At 38.0% G+C, this 27106-nt stretch overlaps 1 protein-coding gene across 1 annotated transcript in view; it reads left to right on the top strand.

Annotated features, from left to right (window-relative positions):
- Nucleotides 1-2103: 2103 nt before the first annotated feature.
- LOC124350577 overlaps nt 2104-27106 on the top strand; it is a 51940-nt gene continuing 26937 nt past the window's right edge. Inside the window, exons 1-6 of the mRNA XM_046801346.1 lie at nt 2104-2198; nt 2272-3218; nt 24259-24765; nt 24844-24947; nt 25044-25148; nt 25236-25310. The gene's annotated coding sequence lies outside the window, so the exon portion shown is untranslated. The remainder of the gene's footprint in view (nt 2199-2271; nt 3219-24258; nt 24766-24843; nt 24948-25043; nt 25149-25235; nt 25311-27106) is intronic.

Genomic DNA, 27106 nt, shown 5'->3' with positions numbered 1-27106 from the left:
CACTTATAATCAGCAGGGAGATCTAACTAACGTTAATTTTATCTTCTATTCAATAAACCCAATATGTGGAAAGCACGATTCAGGTGGGTTTTATTATGGCCAAGAAAACAGTTTCGATGAATTTCTAGATATATGAACAGTAAGTTACTAAATGACCATGTTAAAAGCTTAAAACGGTGGAACGTAAGAGAACATTTCAATTTCAAAGTTGTTGCAATTTATATTTAATTTGTAAATTATACTTGTATTTAATTTATCTGAGCACGTCCAATGAAACGAATTTCTTTATCCCTTTCAGGTTGGATCAATTCAAAAGTAAGCTGTGGATAACAGGATATCTTCCAGGCGGTTCTTTTCTCACGGAATGGTTCTTTAATGCCATCTGGAGACGAGTCATTCAAACGCATTCAAAGTAAGTTCCGTTTTCTTTTTATTTTAGCTTTGATTGTCCGTAATTTACTAGGTGGGCTTTTATTTATTGATTAGGGTATTTGTAAAATTGATTTTGATTTTCAAATTCATCTATAGCCTATTTAAATGAATACGTCGGAAAGCTATCGTATATTCGTATTGAAGTGCACTCAAATCGATGCATGTCTGACAAAATTAACACTCGTAATGAATATAAGAGTCTCAAAATTTTGGTGAAATCAAAAGCTTTGGACGTCTAAGAACCAACTAATTTTTTTGCATCACTTTCATAGAATTTGCATTTTGTCTCAGTTAGGACGCGCATAGTGTAGTTAAACGAAAATTCGAATTAAGCTTGTTATATAGGTTTTATGAATTAATTGAAGTTATATAGGTTTTAATTTCCAGACCTGTGTGCAAGAAACCAAGCAAATTGTTGAGTTCCAGATAGCAACTGTTTGAAAATGCTCGTCATAGCAACCGGGGAACACATTGAATGTTTAGTCTATAAGCTATTGTTGCTGTGCACTTGCATTCAAATATTTAACTCTTGAAATTTCAAGTTTGTGTTTGCAATTTTAATTTCAATCAAGAGTTTCACATGCATGGCTTGCGATTCCGGATGTATTGAGTTTGGTTATTGAAATATTGTAGCCTGCTGCTGCCTCTACTACACTGGTAAATTATTGAGAAAAATTTGGTTTGAATATAGATTTATGGTGATCGTGAGTGATGGATTAAGTCGAACTTTCCGATAAGAGCTTTGTAACGTCAACATACTCCATAGTTATTCAACAGATTTTTAAAAAAGAAAATGGCTATTGTTTAGACTGTTAAGTAAGCAAGAGAAAATGGAAGGGTTGCGTGAGCTTCACAAATGATTCCATTGCAGTTAATTTAATTGGAGTTTTTTTTAAATATAATTAGGTCCCTCTTCTTACCCGAGATCGTTCGGTGGTTCGGTTTTACCGCAAATAACCCACACGCTAAAATGTGTCTCGACAAAAACTCAAGTAAAAAAGGTGAAATTTTTATTTCTGGTATTACTTCATATTTGCTCTGTGGTGGTTATAGTATTATATAGTCAAATATTTTAGATCTGATCATTCAATAGCTCCGATCCTGCACGCATTTTTTTTCCAAACCACACTTTCTTGGCATTTCTCTTCATCACGAGACACAAGTACAGAGATGAAGTAAAAAATGTCTCGAAATTTTACTCGTGTCAAATGCGGCTGTCAAAATAATTTCGGGGAAATACGGAAAGCTGAAGAAGTGAGGCAACAGCAGTTTGCTTAAAATTATCGCTGATGTGACTCTTAAAGTTTTAATCTTGTGGAAATCCCAGCTGCAGGTGCCGCGGCTTTTAAGAAGTGAAAACTAAGAGAAAAATCATAAATTGACCGATGGAAATCACGCTGTGGCCAATAAACCTCTAGCTCTTGGCCAAGTTGCGAAAGACAACTGCAATTAATCAGTCCAGCACCATTTTCCCTTTCGACGGCGTGTCGTTCAACTATGTAAGACGACTAACGGTATCTCCGGACAAAGGTAAAAGAAGAAGCAGTTTAAACCATTAGCAGTTCCAGCAGTTAGTGTTGCGGTGAGTTGTGTGTTATTTTAAATAGCGGAAAACCCGAGCGAGAAAGCGGCTGGGGAAAATAAGTTATTTCGCTCCAGTACTATATAAGCCAGCCTGTTTCTGATTGAACAACATAGTTACCGACAGACTCCTTCCAGACACCACAACTAGCACTATAGACCTTTGCAACATGAATTTTCTGACCGTAAAATTCGTTTATACTTAAATTGATTCATTTAACCATTTTTAAATGTTTGTCCATTTTTCGTATCTTATAGATGAAAAGCAGCACAGCTTGCCTGTTCTTACTTCATCTTTCAAGCTGTTACACTGGACCGGTCCGTTCGCCTCGTACGACTGCAGTGAAATTACATGATGTCCTGGCTAACATCCAAGGAGTGGCTCGCAACGACCAGCCGAGTCAAATACAAGATTATCTTATTCCAATTGAAGAGAATAATGGAGACTTTTCTGACACCACTAACGAACCTTTCGTACACCAATTTGCGTTTCAAGACTTTGGCGTTCAAGAACCGGAACGGGTTACCCCTACTTTAACTTACTTCTCTTTGCCTGCTGTTTCTAATGGTGAGACCGAACAGCCAGCATTACCATTGGATGCCAACGTCATTCACAGCCACCTACCCAATTCAGGTTCTATTGAAACTGAGATTCTATCGGATGTTCAAGAGCCAACACAGAACCTGGAAGAGCCTCATTCCGGAATTGTTGGCGAGCAAGAGCCTGTTAGTGATCATCTGGTCGTCCTACCGATAGAAACAACTGAACTCTATCATTTACCAACTGTTGCAGTACCTTCTGATCCAGCGGAGCTGCCTCTAATGTATCCACTTGTGCTGCGTGTCCCAATTGCTCCGTCAGCCGCATCCGCTACTATTGCCCATTCGCCTCAGGAAACAATATTACCGTTCACGACAGAGAAAGTGGAAATCAGTTCCTCACCTGAAGCTCTGTATCATTCATCAGCCACTTCTGGACCGAAGCAATGGATCAGTGTCGACGCTCTTCCGCTGGACTTGGATCCTAGGGCGCAGACAACATCGTCCTCCCTAATCACCGACTCCCAGATTATCCAAGTCGATCAACCCAAATGTCAATCAAACATCTCGTACGAGCTCTTCACTACAGACAATCCAAATGGAAAAAAGAGCAACTCTTCCGGTCTTCCGGTCGGAACTCATCGTTCTAAACTGAGGGAGCTGCGGTTCCCTCCTTTATCAAACACGAAAGAGAATTTTAGCGTTCATATCAATTGGGATGAATTCATGTAATTGTGTTTCAATCTGTCTGTGCATTTTCACAATTCTTACATAGGCAACGAAATGGATATATGTAAACACGTTCATTTCTATTACTCACACCGGTGTTGGGTCATAAAGTGTTGCTAGTTAACACGAATCACATACTTCTTGATGAAGTTTCCATTCAGCTGTAGTTGTAGTTTTTCTCCTTATTGCCTATGCAAATATTAAATGAGAATTGTGAAAGATTATTGATAAATTTGCTATATTCAACTATTATCATTCCAGCAACATTTTTATATATTCCGTTATTCTTGTGATCTTGTTAAACGGCCCAAATCAATCTCTTCTCTGGCAGCTAAAGGTTCAATGTCTCTTTGCTTTCACCGATTTCACCAAAAAATGATAAGCAAAATGCAGATGAAGTCAATTCTCGTGAAATTTGCTAAATTTGGGAATGGATCCTACAACCCAAGTTTTTGTCATCAAATAGGCTATAATTGACCGTTTTATTTGATGGCAAGTGATGGTTCTTAACTATGAGCTATTTCCACTTTAATTCCAGAAATATTTTGGGAATTGGAAAGTGGGCTTTGTCTTTTCGTTTTATACTATGTACGAGTAACCTGAGCCCCGTTCAAATCCGGGGAACTTTTGTCTAGCGTAAAGTCGGACTCTTTCTATTCGCTTTCCTAGCTGTAGCACGATCTGCCCGTAATAGATTTTTTCGTGGGAAATCTGCCCAGTACTTGAAGATTTCGTCATCACGGAGATGCTATAGACATCTGGTGGTGATGCTAATTGTTGGGTCATCAAAGATTGCGTCATCACGGCGACGACATCTGGTGTTGGGCATGTTTGGGCATGTCCCATTTTGGGGGAGGAGCCTGTGTTGACACATTGTTGACACAGACACAGGCTCCTCCCACAAAAGCTTGTTGTTTTATTATATATACAGTCGCGGCTGAAAGTTTCTATACGTGTAGCTAAAAAATACGCCCTTTTAGTTTGTATTGGCGAATGGTGTTAGCCTATGGTAGAGGTTGAGCTACCTTATTTGCTAGTTTCTTTATTTTTTACCGCCCTTCTTTACTTAACTCTTCCTCTTAACATCGATTACTAATTTACTCGCGATATCCCAAACGCTACTCATTCCTATTGCCTAATGCTAAAATGAAACTAATCGATGCAGAAATTGCCACAGTTACAAACTGATCAATCCTCTGCCATTTTAACGTTTCATTTTAGAGCTATTGCTAGTTTATTGGGCATCGACTCAATTGTCTGATTATCGGCCATGGTTACCCATAGTTGAGAAAGCCGCGCCAACAAATCATTGTCGGAGGTGTAAGGGGGTAGGGGGTAAAACTTAAGAAAATCGAGCAAATAAGGTAGCTCAACCTCTATCATAGGTTGACACCATCCGCCAATACACATTAAAAAGGCGGGTTTTGGAGCTACACGTATAGAAACTTTCAGCCGCGACTGTAGATATCGTGGTTGAGAATAAATTTTACTTAGATGGGACGTATAGCGTTAAATCGATTCTACAAGCTACAACTACAAGCTCGACATTTTTAACAGAAACAAATAGCCCAATTTTCCTTCTAGCAAAATGAAAAAAAAATACGAATTCCTTAATTAGTACTTGTAAAACATTCACATTTACAGTACCTACCTAAAGTTTGGAAACGCGCGCGCGCGCGAGAGAGAACCTTATGGCGTTTAGCTTTTTTTCTCGGCGATTGTTTTTTTTGGCCGTAGCCATTATGGGTAGCAATAAGCTGAATTTTTTTCAGATTTTTCCTACCAAGAAGAGGGTAGGTTTAAAATGGATCCCTAAGTTTGGAAACACGCTATAGTGCTCCATGCAAATTAGGGTACTTTGAAGGGGAATAAATAATGAACGGGTAGAGCTAGGTTGACGCGAAAACTCTGAAATGAATAGGTTCACAAGCTGAACAACATTCTACATTTTCAGAATTTTCGCGTCATATTGAATCTTCAGTTTTTATATTATTGTCCGTTTTTGTCCCTTTCTTCCCCCCATTCCCACCCACGCCGAATTGTCGCCCCCTCATAAGCGCGCGATTTCTCTGTTTATCAGAGAAAAAGGCGCCCGTTATGCAAGATTTGCCGTCTTTCTTTGTTGTTTGTCTGATTGGCCTGAAACAACAATTGTCTATTTTCTTTCTGTTCATTTAAAAACGCCACGCTTGTTGATGTCAATTGATTCAACACTACACACCCCATCTAGCGAGATTTATTATTACCGTACAATTACAACATGCAGCCCCGTATATTTTAATGGATTTTGTATTTTGTACGAATTCAACATTCATGATGGAAATGTCTGCAGGTGACGTTGACCAACATCCCGTCTATAGTCACATAAATAATCTAGCATACACTCTAAGATTTTTGTTCTCTACTTTCGTCTACTTTCGGCTACTTTTTCGGAAGCGAAATGGGCATAGTACTTTTTGGTAGGGCTTTCTACCTTGTGGACGTAACGTCTACCATTGCAATAAAGTCGCGAAAAGGTAGTCAGTAAAAGTAGAGTATCTACTATTTGTCTGCCATTTAAAAATTTCCCATGGTAGCAAAGAAAAGTAGAGTAACTACATTGTGTCTACTTTATCACTACTCCACTAACTGACTTGAACCAGACTTGAACCTTCAACCTTTGAAATTGTACTCCAGCTTGCTAACCACTGCGCGAATTTATTCTTACATTAAAAAACAAATCGTAAGTGATAATTAAAAGTTATGGTAAATGAAATGGAATCTGGTCACATTTTCGTTGCAGTAGGAAAACTAACCATAAGCATGTTCCCAAAATTCTTATTAAGCTTAACAAATAATTATTAAGCATTAAAATGCTAGATAGTCTACTTTTAACCTACTATACAAAAGTAGTATGAAAAAATAATTTCCTACTTTATTAAAGTAGAAGGAATTTCCTACCTTTTCCCTACTTTCAAAAGTAGAAGGAATAACATTTCCTACCTTTCCCTACTTTCAAAAGTAGAAGGAATAAATTTTCCTACCTTTCCCTACTTTCAAAAGTAGAAGGAATAAAATAGTTTCCTACTTCGTCAAAGAGGAAGGAATTTCCTACCTTTTTCCTACTTTTTCGCCTCTACCATATAAAGTAGGGAAAAAGTAGGAGATAAAAACTTAGAGTGTAGGATATACCGCTCTAGCTCAAGTGTAGCAGACAACATTATTTGTTGTGAGATATTATATTGCATCGTATCATAGGTTCGACTTTGATTTCAGGCTGGTTAGAAATGTTTTTAGCTTCTGTTTCACTTTATTCTTCTTCTTTTGAATGGGTACTCGCATCAGAGACGCGTTGATTCCATCCAATTCCAAACCTTTCACCCACGATCTTGCTAGGAAATGCGGCGTGTTCGGTTTGTCGAATACAAAGAGTGGCAACTTGTATCGTTTGCCGTCGAGTTTGACATTTGCGATGAAATAGCCCAGCAGTTCGCCCCATTTGATTCTGTATTTCATGGATTTGCCGGTCAGTGCGTGCCACAATCCCTGTCGTTTTACCGTGTTGCCATTCCACTGGTTGTAGGTCATCGTCGCTAAGTCAGGTTCACCCATTTGTTGCCAAAGGCCTTTGCTGATGAAGGAATGTCGACTATACGTGTCGATCGCCATCCTCACTGGCAAATCATTTATTGTCAGTTGAATACTCTTCGCCTTTCTGGTATGAGGTTTTCTCTGTTTATTTGGGTTGGCGGCCACCGATCCTGCAGGTTTATCTGCGGACGGGACCGTTTTATCCTCAGTCGCTAACTCGACCTGCTCCTTGCCCAGTGGCGCATTTTGAAAATCGTCAGTTGGTTCTCCTTCGCCCAACAGATCGCCCAAGTTTAATAAAATGTTATCGAGCTCTTCCTTCGTTATCTGTAGTCGTCCGTATTCTAATTCCGGAACGTCATTATCTGATTCCGGTTCCTCTTCTTCGGTATCAGACGAGGCTATCGACGCTCTTTCTACTTTATCCTCAGCTTTTTCGCTGGCAGATTTGACAGCAGGTCCGTCCTTTTGCGCTTCGTCCAGTTGTTTGTTTGGGGTTTCAAGTGCAGCTCTCTGGCCTCGTACTAATCCGCCATCTTCGATGTTCGGCAAAGTTTCGATAGACAGAATTGCTGATTGTTCTAAATTCCTTTGCGAGACGGACATTCCGTCGATCGGGTATTCTTTCAGCTGGATTTCCCGTTCCAGCTCTGTTCGTATTTGTTTGGATACTCTCAGGTCTTCTCGGGTTTTAGTGAGCATTCGGTGGGCTCGGGTTAAACCCTTTTGTACGCCGCTAGCTTTTTTCCGGTCAACTCTAAAGAATCCGTCCATCTGGTGTAGCATTCCACCGGGGCAATTTTTGATTTCCCGGCCTTGATGTTGGCGACATCTTTCGGAAGCGACTCGTCTTTAGATGAACAAACGGCTGTAGGGATATCAGTTATCACTTCTGGCTTTGGCTTCAATACTGTGTTTACTGGCCAAACCAGGTGCAAAATCCTGTGGATCAAACTTCCCCATAAAATGCATCCCAACACCCTCACGAGTACGCCCGGTCCCATCAAAAGGCGGATAAAAAATTCGAAAATGTTCAAATTCATTTTGTAGTAAACTTGAAAGCATTCCTTGCCACTGCCAACTCTCCTCTAGCCTTTATAGCTTTTCAGTAGACTGATTTGAATTAGCAAGTCATCAAACCTGATCTTTTCCATGGATATTTGAAATTTACGAAGTTTAATCGTATTATTTTGATTGAATTTGAATTTAACAACATTTTACCTTCATTGTTCAAAAATAATGCATGACATAAATCATGTTTTTGATTAATCACGAGCATATTCTGTTTGACGATTTATATCCCGACTTCTGTCTCTCCCCCATCATAAGTCCATCGCACAATTCTCACAAAACTTTTTTCTTGTTTGGGTTTTTCGATTGGCGATTACAAACTCAATTTCAGGATTTTCTCTTTTTCGCGATCTCGCTTCATTGCATCAGGAAATCCCATTGTTGCAGAAATGATTTCACTTGGTTTTTTGTTGAACATTTGAAAATGTCGCGCATTAAGTTGTTGACATTTTTACGCCATCTAGCGAGTCTATTCTCAACCGCAAAGTCAATTTTCAAATTTTTCGCCTTCCACTCGTCGATTGATGTAATTTGCCAAAAAGAAATTTGAAGTTTCACTCCAGGGGACGTGCATTTCCGAGAGTGCTTGTCTGTTAATTAATATGTGTGCTGTCTTAAAAGGGGTCTTAAAAGCGACACGATGTTGCTAATTTCTGAAGTTTATCGTTCACAGAATTGGAGGTTTCGCAAGAACAGACTTTTCTAGAATGTTGAAATTTTGATTATGTTTCAGTAACGAAAGCGACCAGAGAAGCTGATTAATTCTTCTTTAATAACTTGCACATACGTCAACTCACGCAATTTTATATTTTGTACTTCAGAGCAAAAACGGTCGAATTATTGTTTTCTTTTATCTTTTCAGATAAAGGAAAGATCCCTTTTAAGTTTTTACCTTTAGTTGGTAAAAATTAATTTCATTTTTACTTTTTATCTTTGATCCATGACGTATCTTCTGTTACCTCAGTGGCTTTCGTCGTTAAAAATCAAGCCGTAGGCGATTTTCTTAAGTTATTCGGTATTTGCCTTCGTAGCGGTGTAATTTTAGTTTTTTATTTAAATGAACATTGAGTGTTACCAGCTGAGGTGTAAGTGGAACCTAAAATCTTTACACTAGTGGAGAACCTTCAGCTTCCTAACGAATTTGAACATTGACAGAGTCGTTATCACATACACCGTGCTATACAAGTTGATATTCTGGTTATTTTTCCCAGTAAGTTAACAATTTTCAGTCATTGCCAATATCAGATGGGCTCATTCTGAGGGATCCCTGAATGATTTCGAGTTCGAAGTGACTTCAATTTAAAAAATGTAACCAATGACTATAAATGTATAAGTAAACGTAATTCACATCTATTGTGCAACGACAGCTGAAATCAGTTGATGAGAGAAGCGCACTATCATCAGCTACGTATAGCTCAAGAATATCTTAAAGTTTAAGGTTGTCAAAAGTAAGTTTTCATTTCATATTCTTGGTCATTGCTCATTTTAAGAAACAGCACTATTCTATCAAATCTGGACAGGAGAAACAACCGAAAGTTTTTTTTATTTAATTTTGCTCATCGCCATTTCATTTTCATTTTATTATTTACGCAAAATGACACGTTTTCATATTTACGATAAAATTGAAAACATGTCCGATAGACATAAGTTTCTGATTTCTTTGCAAGTAACACCAGGAACGCGGCGAGAGAAGCTCATCAGCTTAATCTTCCATAAATAATTTAAAAAAGAAATTGCATCATCTTACGTACTTTACAAGTTCACAGTCAAAACGGTTGAATTTCAATTTGTATTTTCCGTCCGGATGCTCAGAACTTTACCCGTTCAAGTTTCTCTTTGATCTTTGATCCCGTAACTTTCTGATTTAACTTTTCTTAAATGTCAATGTGCACGAGTCTGTTTAAAGATAAAGTTCAGACCGCAGTGGATTTTGCTGAGTGGTTCGAATAACAATCGTCGCTGTTAGTTTGGGACTTTTAACAAACAGATGCAAGTCAAAAAGGTAAAATATTTTTAATGAGCATTGTCTAGAATCAATTTTGGTGTATTTGTCATTAAAAATATTTACGCTCTTTGCATAACTTTAGCTTATACATTGATTCGAACTTTGACAGATTCATTATAGCACACATAGGGTACTTGTTGCTCATTTTCTGGTTAATTTTCATAATTTTTCTGAGTTGTCTTACCATTGTTCAATAATAGTTTACAGTTGATCCGACAAATCAGTAAACCGGATTCCGGAAGGTATTTGGAAAAAATCTACATGACTTGATGATAATGCATCTGTTGATTTACCAAAAGGTTCCAGGACATGAAACCCACCTAAATAATAGGTCGTAAATCAATTATGCAATAACCGTTAAAAATGATTAGATTAGAGATGTGCTGTTTCGTCTACTACGTTAGGCTTAAGAATATGTAAACAGTAAATAATTTTTGTTTCCGCTACATAATAAATTTAACCGTGGTCGTTGTTCATTTTAAGGAATATCGATTTTCTTTTAAAATTTTGCTTCTTTTGTTCTATCATGATTTTCTGTTCACATTTTGACGATCAACTTGTACAATCTATTCGCAATACTTATGGAATGGTTTACCATAATACTTGATAGCAACTAATACCGTACTAAAATGAAGGAGCTGTTATAAATTCGGAAAAATTTCCAAATCATGATGGTCCGTTTTTAATTAATCGTTCAGAAAATTGGAAGTTTTTGCGTCGCGTCCTATTCATCACGATGTTGCACTGGCTTTGACAGAAATACGCATCCGAATCCGTTTGCTGTTTGGTTTGGCCACTCCGTCCGCCCGTTGAGAGATGAATCGCGCAGTTTTCAATCTCCACCCGCGGACCGAGCGGTCGGGCGAGCGACTCGGGAATGTTTCACACGGAATTCAATTTCAATTTGTTAGTAGAGGAACTGCGCATCAGTTACGCAACATTTTGGCGGGGCGAGCAAGGTCAATGCGTGTAAATTCAAAAGTTACGCCGGAAATGCCAGGATTTTCTCTTTTCTCATTATTGCAGAAATGCAGAAATGATTGCACTTGTTGTTTTTTATCTAATTTAAAAATGCCGCGCAATGAGTTGTTGGCAGTTTCACGCCATCTAGCGAGTTGTATTCTCAACAGCGATTGAGGCAACAAATTCAAATTTTTCGCCTTATCGATTGATGTAATTTCAATCCAGGGTCGTACATAACTGAAAGTGCTTGTCTGTTAATCTGCTAATCCAGAGTGCAGTCTTTAATTGCGGCACGCTGTTGGTAATATCACGAGTCTATCGCTCATGGGGCATGACATTAAAGGTTCCACAACAACAGACATTTCTAGAATATATTTTGAATTGGTTAAACAAAAAAATATTGTTTAAGTAACGAAAGCGACGAGATGGTGAATACGTCATCTCACGCACCTTAATATTTAGTACTTCAGAGTAAAAACGGTCGAATTTCGTTGTGTTTTTCCCACGGTGCACAGAGCCGTTCCAGTCTCATTTTATCTTTGATAAAAGGGAGACTTACCTTCTTTACCTCGCTGGCTGCCGTCGTCATAGGTCAAGCCGTAGGGGCTTTTCTTTAGTTATTCGGTAAACCGTCGTTCCCGTTTAATTTGAGTTGTTTTTTTCGTCTGGTTTTGTTTACAAATTTACGTCTGGTGTAAATGAAATTTTTTAAAAATGAACATTGTTTGATACCAATTGTGGTGTTAGTAAAATTTGATAACTTGAAGCTATAGGAAAAACTGTAGCATTCTATTGAATGATAACTGCGACCGATTCGTTATCACACACACCGAACTAAATTTGTTGATTTTCTGGATATTTCCCCAGTAAGAAATGTTGAAAACTTGAAATAAGAATGGGGTAATGCGATGTGGATTGAATAGTTTTAGTCACCCTGCATCCCATTCCCTATTTAATATTTCATCAACGGCACAGGAGAAACAACCAGAAGATTTTTTTTATTCAATTCTGGCTCCACTTACGTATAATTAGGCAAAATTAAATTATTTTTAATAAGTAACAAATTGGAAATAATGTCCAACTGGTAGCCCCCTCCTCGGATGCTCGGAACTTTTATCTCGTTAAAACAAGTTTCTTTATGATCTCTGATTTCGTATTATTATGATTTAACTTCTGTTATTTTTTTGCCGTCTGTTAAAGATCATCACAGCAGATTTGGTTCAGTTATTCAAGATACCGTCGTTTCTGTTCAAGTTAGGCAGTTTTTTTTACTTATACAGAACTGATGTAAGTGAAAACGATAAAATATTTATTTGAACACTGTCGAGTACCCAGCGCGGGGTATGTGCCAGTCCTAATTTTCCCGCTTATGGCGAATGTTAACCTTCTATACTAATTTGAATATTAACAGATTCATTATAGCACATATCGGCTTTGAATTGTTTATTTTCTGGTTATTGTTAAGATTTGAATTTGTCCTCCCATTTTATTAAATAAATATTAATTGAAATATCTTTTGTGTGTAGGCATTTCTCAGTAGGATAAGCAGATTGATTAAAAGTCAGATATTTTATATATCAATTGGGATGCATTTAAATTTGTATGCAAATACAAGGGAAATTATATTGCCTAAACCGTATAGAATCAGTAGATGAGAGTGTATTTCGTTCGTCTAGCTAAGATTGGCGTGAGAATAAGTAAAAGTTAAATAATTTTTCACATTTATTATCGTAACACATTCATGGTCATTGTTCATTTGAAGAAAAACAAATTTTCCTTAAAAATCTGGATTCTTTAATTATTAGTATTCACATTTTAACTGTAAACTTGTATAATCAACAATAGGCTATTCGGAAAAATTGCCAAGTTATCATGACCTGTTGTTAATTAAACGTTCAGAAATTGAAGTTTTCACGACGCGTCCTATTCATCCTCACGGTTTACATCACGTAATGCTGCACTGGCCTTGACAGAAATACGCATCCGAGTCCATTTGCTGTTTTGTTTGGCCAGTCCGCCCGCCCGTTGAGAGATGAATTGCTGCATACAGTTGTCAATCTCCACCCGCCGACCGAGTGGTCAGGCGTCGGGAATGTTTCACACGGAATTCAGTGTTGGTTAGTTGTGAACTGCGCATCAGATACGCAACATTTTGGCGGGGCGACCAAGGTCAATGCGTGTAATTTCAGAAGTTGCGCCTAAAACGTAACGAGACAATAACAACATTTCGGGATGTTGTTCTCGTTTAACGTCGTTGTTTTATTCTCGTACGTGTGTACATTCTCGTACGTTTATAATGGAAAGGCGCCATATAAATACGTACATTACATTACAGCAGATTGACGTCACTTCGTGTGTCAGCATCTTTTTTCTTGTGGTTCTTTGATTTTTACGAAACGACCTTCGGGTTTTTTATCAGCTAAATTTTCATTGCAGCAACGCGCATCACTGATGCAGCACTTTCTCTTTGCTCGACTGTCTAGAATCGTTTGTTTGCCGATTTTAACACGAAAAATCACTAGAAAGTTTGATCCGGAATTGATTTTGGCAGTTTCTCTGTGAAACTGGGAGCCGAGAGATGGGGCGCAATTGTTTATAAGGAAAGTCTAATCTGCCGTACTGAAGTAAAATGTCGTGAGAGATTTCAATTTATCTGTACAGCAATATGAGTTATTGCTGCTATAAAGAGTAGACACGCCAGTCGAGTCCTAGACTTGCAGTCGGCCCCAAAAGTCGATCGATAATTTCAATAGTTAGCAATCCTAAAATGTCGTATGTTAAAAAAATGTAGATCTAGGCAATAACACTTGACGTTGAAAACGACCGTCTTCGTCGTTGTATATGTCTTGATATTCTCCACGACCAAGAAACTTCAAATATTGTTTCTCACTTGGCTGTCGGCATCATTTTGCTACCATTGCCTTATTTTTAAAAAATTAGAATTGAGAAAAGACTCGAATAGTAATGAAAAAGAAGTAGAATTTACAAAAATCAAGTTGAGAATGATTTTTCTTGGGCGCGGAAGGCAGCAGAATGTAGAGGAACACTGGGCTTGGATCCTATGGATGGCGTAATTTTAAAATTTCCATGTTTTTCTGATTGCATGAACACTTTCCAATCTAAAACGTCAAATTTTTTTAATGAACACTGTGAAAGATTTTAAGCTGCAATAGCTTGTGTTAATTTTATTCGTTCTAGTAACGCATGTATAGCGGCTCTATTTATTCGAATTGCGCAACTTCCAGTATTGGTTTATTACAGCGAGCATGTTAATTATTTGGAACTTAATTTGTTAATTATCAAGACACAACGTGTACAGTACTTTGGTTTAAAGATTTTATTATGGATAGAAATATCATATTTAAATGTTAATCGTAGCAATAAGAATTAGGTATTTAAACATGTCATGCCGGCATATCCAGCTGACGAAATGGCTGGGTGTATTTCGATCGCCAATTTCATTCGACGCAGACGATGACGAAATAATTTTACTTAACGCACTTCACCGCATATGACTTGAAAATGTTCATTTTACGTAAGCGCCCATACTTGAGTGGTTAATAATTTTTGGAGACGGACTCTAGCGATTATAATCAATTCTTCTCCAATCATGCTTTTGATTGCAGTTTAGATTTTTCTTTGGCGCGGAAAGACACCAGAATGTGGAGGAACACTGGGCTTGGATGGCGTAATTTTGAAATTCCCATGTGTTCCTGATTGCATGAACACTGGTAATTCAAAAACGTCAAATTTTTTAATGAACACTGTGACATAATTTAAGCTGCAACAGTTCGTATGAATTTTATCAGTATTAGTCACGTATGTACGACGCTATTTTTCTTTGAAATGCGCAACTTTTACCGTTGTTTTATTACGATCGGTATTTTATAGATATTTGGTTTAATTCTTTTTATTGTAAAGTCACATCACATTCGGATTGTATGCTAATATTAGTGAAAACGCAAAAATCATTATTTTTTTGCATCGACCATCCGAAGGCGAGTGCAGTCTAGTATTCAAACTATTATGAAATAGGTTTTATGAACATATCAATCCTGCAACATGGCAGACGAAAGTGTTGCATACATTTCGACTCTGAAGTTCATTTGTCGGAAACGACGACGAAAAAAAAATTAACTTGACGCACTCCACCACCAATGCCGTGAAAATGTTCATTTTCCGGAAGCGCACATTCTTGCATGACTAACAAATTTGGGAGAAGGATTCTAGCGTTTGTAATCAATTCTTTTCAAATCATTCATGTTTTTGATTGTCCAAGCGGTCCAAGTCTGATTATAAAAATTGATTTGTGTGTTAATAATGCGGTCCTAGTCATCTAGCGATAATCGAACACAATTGAATTGAGAATTTTGAATATTCAAAATGTTGCGTCACGATCTCCCACAGCCATAAAACCCAAATAAATCACGTTAATTGTGATGTAGCCACGATTGGTATCTTCACCTTCTCGCAACATTATTATTATTTTGTTTGCTTTTGTTCCGTTTCGTATTCAAAATTCTAATATTTCAACCAATGAACTTGATTGATCACAAGGTCGTTCACGATTTGTCATAATTAGATTAAATCTAAGTAGCGCCACTAGAGTATCTAATTGTAATTAGTGTAGCAGAGACGCCAGCGTTAGGTGAACCTCGAAGGGTTTAATGTTCAGTCGCCACACTTTACCCATTAAACAGCTGAAAAAAGCTTGTGATGATGAATTTAACTGATTAACATTTTTTAACGGAATCAAAGTCCTTCTCAAAGATGGTCGTGGCGCTCGTAATCAAGTCGATTGCCACCGGAGGCATCAACAACATTTAATGTTGATACCACCGTCTCCGTCGTTGTAAATCTTGAATAACGCACCTATGTCAAATTCTCGTCTGACATCTTACGCGCAGTCACTGCAGAGTTCTGGCAGAAAAAGGAAATTTAATTCTATTAATTAATTGCGTAATGAAGTTAGATTGAGTTAGTTAGATGAAGTAGATGAGTTTAGATTGAAAAGTGTAAGTGTAGGATTTTTCTTTCATTCACAAAACTTTGAAAGAAAATTTTGGTTAAACCGCTTCTTTTAACTTCAAAAGTGGCGGTTTTTGTCAAAATATTCTCTTTAGAAAATGGTCAAAATGGTCATTGTGCTGATACCAGGCGGAGTATTCCTGTTGTTCTTCCTTTCTTACTTCCGTTATTCTTGAAGATGCGCTGGTTTCTACAGCTTCCGTTTTGTCCGGTTGAAGTAGATCACTCATTTCGTTGCCCGTTTCATTTTCTTGGCTCTCCAGTTCTGGCACTTTCACACGGTGGACAATCAGTGGTCACTGGAAACCTCTGCGACAACCAGTACCGTTTCTTTCTGAGACAATTTTATCGATCAATTAGGATCGTCCTTCTGTTCTGTTTAACACGTTTTGGAGCAGCTCTGACTAGTCGCCTCAAATATTCTTTCAACTTTTCAGTCGCCCCTTGCAACTGAGTTTGTTTCAGTTGGATTTTCTCCTCCAATTCAGTCACCTTCTCTTTTTCGTCGCTTCCGGTTATTCTTGGATATTCTCTAGTTGCGGTCAGTGTGCGGTTTGTTCTCAGCAAGTCATGTTTGTCATTCTCTTTCAAATACAAACATTAACAGTTAACACACATACAAATTACAATGCCTATGTGCGAATATATCTAGACAATTAACATAGGGGAATCTACATCAACAACCTATTCTATTCTTAACCTAACCTAACCTATAACTATATTAACCTATCGTTGTCAAAGTATTTTCGCTTAAACTGTAGATTTATTCTCGCATCATAGTCGAAATTTAGTCGCCATTATCGAATCAGCATCCAACTCAAATTTGTCTTGTCAAACTATCCGGGCCAAATTTTTTTTTTTAATTTCCGGTTCCGTTCAGCTGTCTTCATATAACCTCAAGTATTACTCTTCTTTTATCAATCTTCTTCTTCCGGTCACTCCTCCTCGCCCATTGCCCTTCCGGTAAATCTTATTCTTGGGCACACTTTTGGGCTTGGGTCAAAACTACCCATAGACAAAATTACACATTTCCGTTCTCTCTTAATAGTTCTCGATAGGTTAATAATAATGTTCTCTATTCCCCTCTTTTCCCTACTCCCCGCTCATCCCCTCTTTTCGGAAGCTTCAGCCTTTTTTAGAGTTAGCGCTCTTTCCAATAAAGAGTGCTTTTATCGCATCCGTTTTCGCAGGGTTATTGATAACTAGGATTGGCATAAACTTCGTCTTGTTATTGATTACGATTTCCACTTTTGTTTCGCCTAGTACATTTAATGTTGTTCCATTTCCATCCGTTGCAAGGGATGGATTATTCAAAACAAATTCCTTATCGAGGGAAGTGAGGGTTCCAGAGCAAAATGGAACCCACGGAATCCGTTTTGTTCTGAATATTTCGGGTTTGCCTATACTCTCCCAAACATTAAAATTTACGGCTGCGATTTTAAATCCTTTTTCCCAATTATACACGGGAAACGTTTTCCCATTTATCTTGCAAGTCTCTACAATTGGATCACTTTCCGGTACTACCTGTCGATTAAATAATCCTTTTATGGACAATAATGATTTTTTAATATTCTGTTTAATAGACTGCTTCTGTGTCTTAGGCACATCTTGCACTTGTATCTCTTTTGGTTTTTCTAATACCGTCTGTTTCCGTTGCGATTCCGGTTTGTCTTTCTTCCTGAACAAATCTCGGAAGAAATCAGATTTTTTGGGATTATCGTCCAGGATCTGTGGGTCTCCTGTGGGCTTACTTGGGAATTGACTATCTTTCTCTTTCTCTTGCGCCAAATCAGGTTTTTCTGAATTAGCCGGTTCCAGAAACGATCTAACTTTTACAAGAAGCGACCACGGATATAATTCATTTGGATCTTTCTTATCCACCAAATCTTGATTTTCGAAATTAAACGGTTCTAGAAACGATCTAACTGATTTTAATAGTGACCACGGATATAATTCATTTGGATCTTTCTCATCCGGTGGACATATCATATCTACTTCTTCGCTTGCCATGTTTCCAAGCACATCCTTGGACTCTACCGCACAGGGAGGGTCTTCCGACAAGGGCTTTGAGGGTAGATCACCATGACAATTTTGAGGTTCAGATAACGTCTTGTGAGGTGTAAATTGTTCAGGATCCCCCTGATATTCTTGAAAATGCGTCCAGGGGCGAGCTAAAGGCTGCAAAGCAATCGCCCGACTGAATGCGATATATCTCTCACTGTCTTCAACATTTTGCCTTAATTGCAAGTTATCATTTATCAAACGGAGATTTGTCTCTGTGATGTCAGTTATGACACTTTTCTTTTCTTCGAGTTCGCGCTTGGTGATTGCTAGCTCGGTCTGGCATTGTCGCAGCTTGGAGTTTGAGTCTGTCAGTTGGGATTGAAGCAGACTCAACTCATTCGCCATGCGTTCTTTTTCCATTAAAATCTGTTTTTTCTCATCTATGGATTTCATCATCAAACGAAGAAAACTTTGTTGGTTCTCTAAGCTGTGGATGACGAAAATTATTTGTTAATTACAGGTTGGATTGCGCAAGTTACGTGCGGTTCAATCTTTTTTTGGGTTAAAAGTTGTAGGCCGAGTTTGGGTTTTGGTGGATCGTAAATCGATCCATGATTCCATGATCTAAACAAAGCATTGAAATAGCAAAGCAGATGTAGCTGCCAAAATGTTTAGATCGTTTTCACCACCAGGGTGTCAGCAATTGGAAAATGCTTTTAAAGCTATTGCTGTTGGGGTTGCCTATATAGACTTCGCCAGGGGAATCCCATCTCGCACGGTGCATTTCCACTGTAGTAATCAGATTTCTAATTATGTTTACGCTATTTAACTTTTTGTATCGATTTGTAATCATAGTTTAAGATGAAACGAACATTATTCAATTATTTTTGAATGAATTGCAATTCATTTTAATCTTTTATTTGCATTTTTAAATGAATTCAATGTTCCCGGTGTGGAAAACGACTGGGGCACCCGTAGCGGTAAGTTCACGAACTAAGAAGAATGGAAGTTTCAGAATTTGAATTGCGAATGTCAATTGCAAACTTAAATGTCATTCAGTTTGCAATCATCTCAATTCAAATTTTTGCTTTTGGTAACCGTTACAATGTATAATAAATAACAACACGATGATTCGGCAATTCTGTGATAGTGATGGGTCAAAACAAACAGTTTTGACATGGGACGTGGCCTAATGGCTACTGCATTTGTCCATTCTGTTACATTTTTTAGTATATAAAAACAATTCAAATGCTTTTGGTTTTTTATCTTTTCCAAAAATAATGTTAAATCATTTTACGATTATTGTTCAAAAAGAATTTACTTCCAAATCTTTACTATTATAATTTATATTTCCCGTAGGAATTCCGTTTTTATTTTTCGATTTCACTGCGGCTGGTTAAGTTGGCGATTGTTCTCACACTAGGTGGCTAATCAAGTTTTAGCTGTTTAGTCATAGCTGCTTAGTTCGAATTTCTGTGTTACGAAATTTTATGTGTTTGCATCACGAATGGAAATCCAATTTCGATAATTCCGCGATCACGAATATTCTTTGCATAGTTCTTTTTTCGTCCGTCATCAGACAGTTTAGCGCTTTTTGACAATTTACTAAATTTATGACACCAACGTGACCTGACCAAATGATTCCAGTTGCAGGGTCTTGTTTTTAACACAATTCCTTCTTAACCGAGATCTTTGGGTTTTCCCGCAAATAACACACACAGGCGAATATGTGCTCCGGCAAAACCTCTGTAATTATTAACAACATAAAGAGAAAAAGCGATTTAGTATTTGTGGGATTGTTTCTTATAAAGCTCTTTGGTGGCTCTAGAGTTATAGAATTAGTATGTTTACTTATCTGATGATTCAATAGGTCCCGCACGCATTTTTTTCGAAACCTTATTGCACATTGTTTTGGCGTTTCTCTTTATCATGAAACACAAGTAAAATACTGCAGAGAAAAGTGGTCGTGACATTTTACTCATCATCTCAAATGCCGCCGTCAAAATAATTTTGCGGGAAATACGGAAAGTTTAAGGTGGAGGCAACAGCAGTTTGCTTAAAATCGCTTAAAATTATCGTTGATGTGACGCCAAAGTTTAAATCTTGGGAAAACACCAGCTTCAGGTGCCGCGTGGCTTTTAAGAAGTGAAAACGGTGAAAACTAAGAGAAAAAATCATAAACTGACCGATGGAAATCACGCTGTGGCCAATAAACCTCTAGCTCTTGGCCAAGTTGCGGAAGACAACTGCAATTAATCAGTCCAGCACAATTTTCCCTTTCGACAGCGTGTCGTTCAACTAATATGTAAGACGACTAACGGTATCTCCGGACAAAGGTAAAAGAAGAAGCAGTTTAAACCATTAGAAGTTCTAGCAGTATAGTGTTGCGGTGAGTTGTGTGTTATTTTAAATAGCGGAAAACCCGAGCGAGAAAGCGACTGGGAAAAATAAGTTATTTCGTTCCAGTACTATATAAGTCAGCCTGTTTCTGAGTGAACAACATAGTTACCGACAGACTCCTACCAGACACCACAACAAGCCCTAGACCTTTGCAACATGAATTTTTTTACCGTAAAATTCGTTTGTACTTAAATTGATTCATTTAACTATTTTTAAATGGTTGTCCATCTTTCGTATCTTATAGATGAGAAGCAGCACGGCTTGCCTGTTCTTACTTCATCTTTCAAGCTGTTACGCTGGACCGGTCCGTTCGCATCGTACGTCTGCAGTGAAATTACATGATGTCCTGATGGCTAACATCCAAGGAGTTGCTCGCAACGACCAGCCGAGTCAAATACAAGATTATCTTATTCCAATTGAAGAGAATAATGAAGACCTTTCTGACACCACTATAACGAATCTTTCGTAGACCAATCGGCGTTTCAAGACTTTGGCGTTCAAGAACCGGGACGGGTTACTCATACTTTAACTTACTTCTCTTTGCCTGCTGTTTCTAATGGTGGGACCGAACAGCCAGCATTACCATTGGATGCCAACGTCATCCACAGCGACCTACCCAATTCAGGTTCTATTGAAACAGAAATTCTATCGGATGTTCAAGAGCCAACACAGAACCTGGAAGAGCCTCATTACGGAATTGTTGGCGAACAAGAGCCTGTGTTGGATCATCTGGTCGTCCTACCGATAGAAAACACTGAGCTCTATCATTTACCAACTGTTGCAGCACCTTCTGATCCAGCGGAGCTGCCTCTAATGTATCCACTTGTGCTGCGTGTCCCAATTGCTCCGTCAGCCGCATCCGCTACTATTGCCCATTCGCCTCAGGAAACAATATTACCGTTCACGACAGAGAAAGTGGAAATCAGTTCCTCACCTGAAGCTCTGTATCATTCATCAGCCACTTCTGGACCGAAGCAATGGATCAGTGTCGACGCTCTTCCGCTGGACTTGGATCCAAAGTCGCAGATAACGTCGTCTTCCCCCCTCATCATCGACGTCATCCAAGTTGATCAAACCAAATGCCACTCAAACATTTCTTACGAGCCCATCACTGGAGACAATCCAAATGGAAAAGAAAACAACTCTTCCGGTCTTCCGTTCGGATCTCATCGTTCTAAGCCGAGGGAGCTGCGCTTTCACTGTTAAAACATTTCACGACTTTTTCGTGGTTGTAGCTCCCAAAAATTAATAGTCGGAGATTCGTGGTTGTTCAATACGAAAAAGTCGTATAATAAACCACAACGAAAAATTCGTGGTTGTTGGTACCAATTTTTTGGAGAATTTAACGTCAATTTATAGGATCTAAATTTTAGCTTTATGTACCCTTAATTATATGAATAAAGCGAGAGTTGGCAAACAATAAATGAAAGAGTTTCAAAATCGAGTTAACGTTTTATTTTATACAACTTCGAAGCCACAGTGTAGAATGACAAAAACACAATTAGATACTAACAGTTAGCACTTTTACACTTTGCAATAAGCTGGTCTTCGACTCACAGCATCAATTGTCTTCTTCGCCTTCACTGCATACTTAAGGATCAACGGTGGATAAGCCAACCAGTTCTCTACGAACTTTTGGCAGATTTCCGTGACGTCACCAGGCTCTCCTCTCTAAAATACTCTACCAAGAATCGAAAGAAATTCAAAAATTAAATGAAGTACAGTGTTGTATATATTAGGGGAGAGTGGGGCGACTGGCTCACTTTTTTTTCTCTTAGCTCCCATTCCCTTATTTTCCAACGTATTTAGATCCACCAAATCTTAAAAGATAGAAAATTCTTCCTGCTTTAAATGGTTATTTTTTCATTCCGATCTAAATAAATTAAGACTAGGTTATTGCCGATTTAAAAAAAAAAAAAAGAGCAAACCCGCCCCAGATACGGGGTCACTTGCTCACACCGCCAGGGTGTTTCGGCCCCTGTATTTCTTACGGAAAAACCGTTGACTGACAGTAGAAACTTAAAATTAAAAAAATAAACCAATAATGCAACCCACCAACGGAATATCAATGAAAAAGCTTAAATAAGTATGATAGTTGACTAAAAACACGAAAAAAGTCGAACACAAATAATTTTACTGCTTTCATATGCAATTTTATGTAAGCCAAAAAGCCCCGACGCTGTGTGGCCGATGCGCCCCCAACAAAGGGGTCTTAGTATATTATTGAATATCTCTTATTTAAACTATTGTAAAAATAAAACAAATTAAACAGGCTTAAAGAGGAGATAACGTAGAGTATTTTACATATTTTTTTATAATTTCAAAGTAATCGGGAAAGCCGATACTTGATTCGAAAGTCAAAGTAGGACGACCCAATTTTAAGACGAAAAATTTATTTTACCTTTCATTCCTCAACCGTTCGTCGTACTACCATGAAATTTTGTTTTAAGATGCGCATTAGTAACATCTACATCTCCTGATTTTTTGAATATTTTATTGCAATTCTAACCCATCAAGAAATCAATTGAGCCTACCGACCCGAACGCCAGATCGCCCCACTCTCCCCTACAGCATAGGCCTACTCACGTTTGTTTACTAGTCTTTTTTGTCCTAACTTGAATTTGGACATTCTATCCACAACAAAAAAAATCAGGGTGTGGTGAAGGTTTGTTCTTCAATAGAGTTGGAACCTTTCTGTAGATGGCTTACTCTCTTATCAATGGCAATTTGTATGTAGCAGAATTGAGTCGTACAAACTCTGCCCTGTGTTAACAATAGGGAAAGCTTGATTAGATAGGCTGCCCATCACTGTCATCCGATTGTTGAGTTTCACCATCTAAATTACAATAAAATATCCTTAGTCAATTATCGGTAAATGTTCTGTAGATGGTTTACTCCCTCATCAGTGGCAATTTGTACATAGCAGAATTGAGTCATACAAACTATGTCTTGTGTTAACGGGGAAAGCTTGATTGGAGACAAGCTGCCCATCACTGTCATCCAACTGTACAGATTCACCACTTAAATTCAATAAAATATCCTTAGTCAATTATCGATAAAAATTCTGTAGATGGCTTACTTCCTCATCAATGGCAATTTGTACATAGCAGAATTGAGTCGTACCAACTCTGTCCTGTGTTAACAATGGGGAAAGCTTGATTGGAGACATACTGCCCATCACTGTCATCCAACTGTACAGATTCACCATCTAAATTACAATAAAATATCCTTAGGCAATTATCGATAAAAGTTCTGTAGATGGCTTACTTCCTCATCAATGGCAATTTGTATGTAGCAGAATTGAGTCATACAAACTATGTCTTGTGTTAACGGGGAAAGCTTGATTAGAGACATGCTGCCCATCACTGTCATCCAACTGTACAGATTCACCATCTAAATTACAATAAACTATCATTAGTCAATTATATTTAACAATAATTTGTTAAGTTTCTAAAAAAAATAGTTCAAACACACGAGACAAAGTCGGTTCAGTGCTTTTATGCTGCAGGACTTGACACATTTTCTCTAGATCATTTCTCTTATCTCTTTCTTCAAAATGGTTTAGCAAGACAATGTCATAAGACCTATTAATTGAACAATTGATTAATTCAACAAACACACTTTTTGTAGACTTGCAAAAATGTATTACTACCATAACGTAGATTAGCCGCCATTCGAACACGAACAACTCGGAACTTTGTTTCTGGAAGAAGTAAGAACGATCACTAATTCAGCGTTGCCGTTGATTTACTTTTTGTGTTCAGTCTTAACCATGTATTTTTGGGGCTTACAACTACCAACATTTTGGGGTTTTGGTGAGAACAGCGGACTTCGTGCCAATAACCACGAAAATTTAGGCTACATACGAAAATTTCGGGGGCGTTCCGTTTTTTTCGTGGTTGGCAACCCCGAAAATTTAGTAACCGTTTTAACAGTGTTCCTCCTGTATCAAACACGAAAGAAAATTTTGGTGTTCAAATCAATTGGGATGAATTTATGTAATTGTGTTTCATTCTTTTGTCTGTACTTTTTAATGTTATTCTTGGTTTTTAACTATTTCTATTTTATTCAATTTCATGGTTCTAAACTATTGAGATGCCTCGAAATGCCTGGATTAATAGTTGTAAAATATTCAAATTTCAAATTCACAAATTCAATTAAAGAAAAACAGTGATATTACGTTTCAAATTTTACCCGCGAAATAAGAGCTACTGAAATGCTGAATAGTAAAACCCCCAACGTACTTAATCGTCTGCTATCTGAGTGAGTTGATTAAGTCAGTCATTCGGTTTCGCACTACTTGTGGTATTAGCCGTAAGAAAAGAATCAATTGCGCTGTATTTATTTATTACTGCACGGCACTGTAGATGGTTTAACGGGGCAGTTAGCATTTCAGTCTTGAAAATGTTCTGGTGTGACACTAACAAGGTGTTCATTGAAAGGTGAGAAAAGAATGTTGGCTACTTAGTGCTTACCCTGCCCTTACTTCTCAGTATTTTTTGTCGATGAATATTTTACAGGTGACGGCAATTTTCTCCTTGAGAAACGCTAGGCTGATAATACGCCTCCAGTTTTGTTGCCAGGTGTTAATGTCACTTCATCAGTTCTTTTGTGGATGTGAAAGGTACAAGTTGATAACGTTAGCGTGGCATTATGGTTTTGAATAATGAGTGTTTCTGTGTCTTATTTTGTTTTCTTGATATTCAATTACTGTCTATAGTGGATGCCAAGGGGTTTCACAGTGGATAGGAGTGTCAGGATTGGGTGTTGAGATAGTTTTTGTTCTCTCCACCACTTCCTTGACTCCGTAGTACCATCCATTGAAGTAAGAATTATTTTAAATATCATGTTTAAATTTTACCCCTTTTTCTTAAAAAAATTGTTTTAATAAACACCTTATCTATAGTTAAAGGCCGGTCATCATGCTGCGACGTTTTACTATCCCACCCAATCGAACAGACCCAGCAACATGTCGGATTGTCCAAAAGTGAGTCTCTGTTTCATTTACTTATTAGGGACCTTCTCTTTTTATTGTCTTCTTCACAAGACCGTCACTTGGTCAGTTAAGACTAGTTATTTTTAAATGTCACGATTAGATCAGCAGGTTGTTGGCTTTCTTTTCTTTGGTAAAACGAAGTCGTCTCGAGAATTCCACTTCATCCCACGTCCAATTTTATGCCTTTCAATTTGCCAATGAATCGCAATGAATTTCTTTTTGTTTTTTGAACGAACTACAACAGAAAGTGACGTTGACTGAGAAATTTTCTGTTGTTGTCAAGTCGCCATCTTTGCTTCAGCTGACCAAAGCGGTAGTTTTGTAGAGTGTGTTAGTGACTGCAGGATTTCACTTAACAAACACTTTCTTTAGGAAGGTTTTGCCGTTTTCGTATATAGCTTCGATTTTGCTCGCTTTAACTTGTCCTTCAGTGCCCATCTTTGACCTGGGCATTGTTGAAATCCTTTCGTTGATTAACGAGCAAATCTGGAGCATTTTCCTGGTCGAGTTGTCTGAGCTGATTGTAGAAATATTTTTGTCCGACAAAGTTGGGTGTTCCTTCGTTATCAAAAACTAAAACGGGGAGAAAGTATGTTTCTCTTCCATTCTCAATCAGTTTGATGCTAGTGTTGAAAAAATCTTTCTGTTTTGATGAAGTTTTGAGTTCCGTATCTCTGGATCCATAATTTTGAGAGAGAGTTCAATTCCGAACGACCTATTAGCTTTTCCCAATGCTCCATGTTTACTGCCAAACGGAAACTGCCTTTCACAACGAACATGTTTGTCACTTGTCCATTCATGCTGATATCCAACAAGGAAGAGTCCCACTGATTGAGGAACTTGGGTCACCTCTATTTTGGGGTCTGGCTTCATATTCGGATTCTATCTTATTACCATTCGCTTTTTCCGTTAGTGCCACCATGAGAAACCGGTTATTGTGCTACTAGTCGGAATTTGCCAAACTTTGAAATCTTTTAGTTCTTCCTTTGTTCCTTCTGCTTTTCCTAAAGGTCCGCCAGTTTCTATACAGCTTCCGTTTTGTCCGGTTCTGGTCGATCAGTCATTTTGTTGCCTGTTTCATTTTCTTGGCCCTCCAGTTTTTGTACTTTATTCACACGGTCACTGGGAACCCCTGCGAGACAACTAGCACCATTTCTATATCAGAGGTCATTCGGTCGATATAAGCTGATATAAGGGATCCGAAGGGATCGACCTTCTGTTTAACACATTTTTGAGCAGCTCTGTCCAGTCACTTTGGAATTCTATTGGCCCTTCATATTTCTTTCCTGTCTTTATTGTGAAGTACAACAAGATCTTTGTGCCTTTGGGAATATCCTTGCAACTGATTGTGGAGCTTGGTAGCTTCCAGTGGTTCTGTAGTTGCTTTCTCAGCAACAGACCAACTTTGCAATTCATTCTCAAATCGGCGTTGCGAGTCGAAAACCGGCACTTTTTTTGTTCAACTACTTAATTATTGTGCCATCCTCAATCAGCGACTCTTTGAGTTTCGTAATTTTCTTGGGGTTGCATTCTGGTTCCGGCTGTGGTTCCGGTTTTTCTGGGAAGATTGGGAGCCAAATTTTTAGGAGAACTTTGACCCAATAGATACTGGAAACAGAATGAAAAAAAAATACCTGCACAGGTGTGGGCATTGCCCATTTACAAGTAACTTAGTAAATAAAATCATCCATTTCGAAATTGTTAGAAAACTTGGATTCAAACGAGTTCAGAGTTATTGATTCGTCAGTTTTGGTCGCTTATTAGCTCCATAGTTTTCAGACTGACTT

This window comes from Daphnia pulicaria, chromosome 7 (genome assembly GCF_021234035.1).
Source record: "Daphnia pulicaria isolate SC F1-1A chromosome 7, SC_F0-13Bv2, whole genome shotgun sequence".
NCBI lineage: Eukaryota > Metazoa > Arthropoda > Branchiopoda > Diplostraca > Daphniidae > Daphnia > Daphnia pulicaria.
This window is presented reverse-complemented; position numbering and strand designations above follow the sequence as displayed.